Below are 5,000 nucleotides of genomic sequence, written 5' to 3'. Positions count from 1 at the left end.
AACTGTGGCTGTACCAGTTTATCGCTTAACCTAACTGTGGCTGTACCAGTTTATCGCTTAACCTAACTGTGGCTGTACCAGTTTATCGCTTAACCTAACTGTGGCTGTACCAGTTTATCGCTTAACCTAACTGTGGCTGTACCAGTTTATCGCTTAACCTAACTGTGGCTGTACCAGTTTATCGCTTAACCTAACTGTGGCTGTACCAGATTATCGCTTAACCTAACTGTGGCTGTACCAGATTATCGCTTAACCTAACTGTGGCTGTACCAGATTATCGCTTAACCTAACTGTGGCTGTACCAGATTATCGCTTAACCTAACTGTGGCTGTACCAGATTATCGCTTAACCTAACTCAATTTGTCCCTTAACCTAACTCAATTTGTCCCTTAACCTAACTCAATTTGTCCCTTAACCTAACTCAATTTGTCCCTTAACCTAACTCAATTTGTCCCTTAACCTAACTCAATTTGTCCCTTAACCTAACTCAATTTGTCCCTTAACCTAACTCAATTTGTCCCTTAACCTAACTCAATTTGTCCCTTAACCTAACTCAATTTGTCCCTTAACCTAACTCAATTTGTCCCTTAACCTAACTCAATTTGTCCCTTAACCTAACTCAATTTGTCCCTTAACCTAACTCAAGTTGTCCCTTAACCTAACTCAAGTTGTCCCTTAACCTAACTCAAGTTGTCCCTTAACCTAACTCAAGTTGTCCCTTAACCTAACTCAAGTTGTCCCTTAACCTAACTCAAGTTGTCCCTTAACCTAACTCAAGTTGTCCCTTAACCTAACTCAAGTTGTCCCTTAACCTAACTCAAGTTGTCCCTTAACCTAACTCAAGTTGTCCCTTAACCTAACTCAAGTTGTCCCTTAACCTAACTCAAGTTGTCCCTTAACCTAACTCAAGTTGTCCCTTAACCTAACTCAAGTTGTCCCTTAACCTAACTCAAGTTGTCCCTTAACCTAACTCAAGTTGTCCCTTAACCTAACTCAAGTTGTCCCTTAACCTAACTCAAGTTGTCCCTTAACCTAACTCAAGTTGTCCCTTAACCTAACTCAAGTTGTCCCTTAACCTAACTCAAGTTGTCCCTTAACCTAACTCAATTTGTCCCTTAACCTAACCCACGTTGTCCCTTAACCTAACTCAAGTTGTCCCTTAACCTAACTCAAGTTGTCCCTTAACCTAACTCAAGTTGTCCCTTAACCTAACTCAAGTTGTCCCTTAACCTAACTCAAGTTGTCCCTTAACCTAACTCAAGTTGTCCCTTAACCTAACTCAAGTTGTCCCTTAACCTAACTCAAGTTGTCCCTTAACCTAACTCAAGTTGTCCCTTAACCTAACTCAAGTTGTCCCTTAACCTAACTCAAGTTGTCCCTTAACCTAACTCAAGTTGTCCCTTAACCTAACTCAAGTTGTCCCTTAACCTAACTCAAGTTGTCCCTTAACCTAACTCAAGTTGTCCCTTAACCTAACTCAAGTTGTCCCTTAACCTAACTCAAGTTGTCCCTTAACCTAACTCAAGTTGTCCCTTAACCTAACTCAAGTTGTCCCTTAACCTAACTCAAGTTGTCCCTTAACCTAACTCAAGTTGTCCCTTAACCTAACTCAATTTGTCCCTTAACCTAACTCAATTTGTCCCTTAACCTAACTCAATTTGTCCCTTAACCTAACTCAATTTGTCCCTTAACCTAACTCAAGTTGTCCCTTAACCTAACTCAATTTGTCCCTTAACCTAACTCAATTTGTCCCTTAACCTAACTCAATTTGTCCCTTAACCTAACTCAATTTGTCCCTTAACCTAACTCAAGTTGTCCCTTAACCTAACTCAAGTTGTCCCTTAACCTAACCCACGTTGTCCCTTAACCTAACCCACGTTGTCCCTTAACCTAACCGACGTTGTCCCTTAACCTAACCGACGTTGTCCCTTAACCTAACCGACGTTGTCCCTTAACCTAACCGACGTTGTCCCTTAACCTAACCGACGTTGTCCCTTAACCTAACCGACGTTGTCCCTTAACCTAACCCACGTTGTCCCTTAACCTAACCCACGTTGTCCCTTAACCTAACCCACGTTGTCCCTTAACCTAACCCACGTTGTCCCTTAACCTAACCCACGTTGTCCCTTAACCTAACCCACGTTGTCCCTTAACCTAACCCACGTTGTCCCTTAACCTAACCCACGTTGTCCCTTAACCTAACCCACGTTGTCCCTTAACCTAACCCACGTTGTCCCTTAACCTAACCCACGTTGTCCCTTAACCTAACCCACGTTGTCCCTTAACCTAACCCACGTTGTCCCTTAACCTAACCCACGTTGTCCCTTAACCTAACCCACGTTGTCCCTTAACCTAACCCACGTTGTCCCTTAACCTAACCCACGTTGTCCCTTAACCTAACCCACGTTGTCCCTTAACCTAACCCACGTTGTCCCTTAACCTAACCCACGTTGTCCCTTAACCTAACCCACGTTGTCCCTTAACCTAACCCACGTTGTCCCTTAACCTAACCCACGTTGTCCCTTTGCCTAACATAGTTCACTGCTCGGAATCTCTGGTGTCGTTGTTATCCTCATGTAGATGTCTTGCGAGTGTTGCTTACTTTCCACATATTCCTGCTATCCACTGTCAATTGTACTGCAATAGGACTATATCGCCGACCCCCCCCCTCCCCCCCCTCTGTCCCCCTCTGTCCCCCTCTTTGTGTCTCTGTCCTCTCAAGCTGGTCGGTCTGGCGTTTGAGTGTTAAATGAGCCTCGCAGCTGTTCAGTTGCATTCAGATGTCGACGCCCTCAGTGTACGTCGTGGTATGGTCTGTGTCCATTGTCCGCTGATGTCGTACGCGTAACCCACACGCTGTACCGATCATCGGTCGTTACGTACAGAGTGAAGTAGTGTGATACGTGTGACCGTACGCTGGCTGTGCCCAACGGTGTCGAATCTCAATTTCCATATGTTGTGCTTGATGCTACTTGTCTCGTCTCCCAATAACAGCTAGGTTGCACTGTGGTACGCCGTAGAGGCGTGTGGGAGGAACGTACGAACGCATTGTATGTCACCCTGGGTCGCTGGGGGTGGTGGTGCGGTGAGTCAGGTCAGGTCAGGTCAGCGTGAGCCGTCTGATGTAGTGACGCGTGTATTCCGACTTTGTCGTATTGCCTCACACAAAGTGCTACCCTGGTGGACCGCGTTCCATATCTGGGACATGCCGCAGATGCCGGTTGACAGTGGATCGCGGAAGGTACATCGCATACGTGCGCGGGCCACCTTCCACGTGTTCTCTTCTGCACATGTCGCAGTGTGTATGTGGTCTGATGTAGCGTGTCGTGACACATGACATCCTGGCATGCAAGAATTGTTGAATTCGCAAATGTAGGTGGACATCTACGTTTACTGCCCAAGATACGCAAATGAACTGGAAATCCGTTGTTGAGCGGTTGTTCACGCTGGAGGTGAATCTGTGATGGCGACGATCGGTACAGCTATTAACCGGTTGTTTCAGCGGTACCCGCCACATCCACACGCGTGACTAGGCCCATGTGGGTATGAAGCGATACGCGGCGGTGGCTTGGTGGGACTGTTCCCGGCCGGTGAAGGGGGGCCGCCCGGCGTGTTGGCCGCGCGCTGCGTGGGCGCACGCGCAACAGGCGGCTGGTGGGGGGCGCCGAGTGGCAGGAGCGCCAGCCGACGGGCCCGGCAGGCGGCGCAGCTACGCTGCGGCGCACCCTGCACGCGGCGCCTGGCGGCCAAAGTTGGTTCAGCCGAGCCCGGTGCGAAGCGCGGTGGACATCTGCAGTGTGCTGGTCTGATTGAGGACTGTGTGCGTTGAGGATGCGCCGCCGCCTGGCACTCGGCGCCGCGACGCCGTCTGCTGCTCGGTCGCCCCAGCGGTTCTCGCAGGTGGTTTGTATCGCAGTTGTGCGGACGTGTTGGCGCGTGCGCTGTGCTGGGAGAGTTCGCTTCTGCACCCAAGTGGGGCTTTGCCCTTGTGTGGCGCTGGCGTTGGAGCTGCCGGTCACCATAGGTGGCGCGTGTTGTCTCCCGCCGGCAATGCCACGACAGCACGCTCCCGGGCCTCTGTCGGCAGCGGCAAGCTCAGTTGGGAGCAAGGGTGTTCGCACTAAAACCGTCTACTCGCCTAACTCCGGGCGATTGCGCCTCTCTCGAAACCGACCAAGTACCTAGGACGGCGCTGCGCGCCGCCGGGACCTGAGAGGGTTTCGAGGTGTATCGTGCAGGGGAGCTCGGCCTCCTCCTGTTTGCAGAATAATTGAGCGGACGCTTGCGTGTTCGCGCGGGCCCCCGGGACACACTCCCGGGCGGCCGGCTGCTCAGCTCTAGTTGACGCAGCTCCCTGGTTGATCCTGCCAGTAGTCATATGCTTGTCTCAAAGATTAAGCCATGCATGTCTCAGTACAAGCCGCATTAAGGTGAAACCGCGAATGGCTCATTAAATCAGTTATGGTTCCTTAGATCGTACCCACGTTACTTGGATAACTGTGGTAATTCTAGAGCTAATACATGCAAACAGAGTCCCGACCAGAGATGGAAGGGACGCTTTTATTAGATCAAAACCAATCGGATTGGCTTTGTCTGGTCCGTTTGCCTTGGTGACTCTGAATAACTTTGGGCTGATTGCACGGTCCTCGTACCGGCGACGCATCTTTCAAATGTCTGCCTTATCAACTGTCGATGGTAGGTTCTGCGCCTACCATGGTTGTAACGGGTAACGGGGAATCAGGGTTCGATTCCGGAGAGGGAGCCTGAGAAACGGCTACCACATCCAAGGAAGGCAGCAGGCGCGCAAATTACCCACTCCCGGCACGGGGAGGTAGTGACGAAAAATAACGATACGGGACTCATCCGAGGCCCCGTAATCGGAATGAGTACACTTTAAATCCTTTAACGAGTATCTATTGGAGGGCAAGTCTGGTGCCAGCAGCCGCGGTAATTCCAGCTCCAATAGCGTATATTAAAGTTGTTGCGGTTAAAAAGCTCGT

The 5,000-nt window shown here is 49.9% G+C and overlaps 1 non-coding gene across 1 annotated transcript in view; it reads left to right on the top strand.

Annotated features, from left to right (window-relative positions):
* Positions 1-4,351: 4,351 nt before the first annotated feature.
* Positions 4,352-5,000, top strand: part of LOC126321765 (small subunit ribosomal RNA) — a 1,894-nt gene continuing 1,245 nt past the window's right edge. Inside the window, exon 1 of the ribosomal RNA XR_007558526.1 lies at positions 4,352-5,000. This exon is cut by the window's right edge and continues 1,245 nt beyond it. This is a non-coding gene — a ribosomal RNA (small subunit ribosomal RNA).

This window comes from Schistocerca gregaria, unplaced genomic scaffold, assembly GCF_023897955.1.
Source record: "Schistocerca gregaria isolate iqSchGreg1 unplaced genomic scaffold, iqSchGreg1.2 ptg000764l, whole genome shotgun sequence".
Taxonomy (NCBI): Eukaryota; Metazoa; Arthropoda; class Insecta; order Orthoptera; family Acrididae; genus Schistocerca; species Schistocerca gregaria.
Note: the sequence above shows the minus strand (reverse complement) of the source record. Positions and strands in the feature narration are given on the sequence as shown.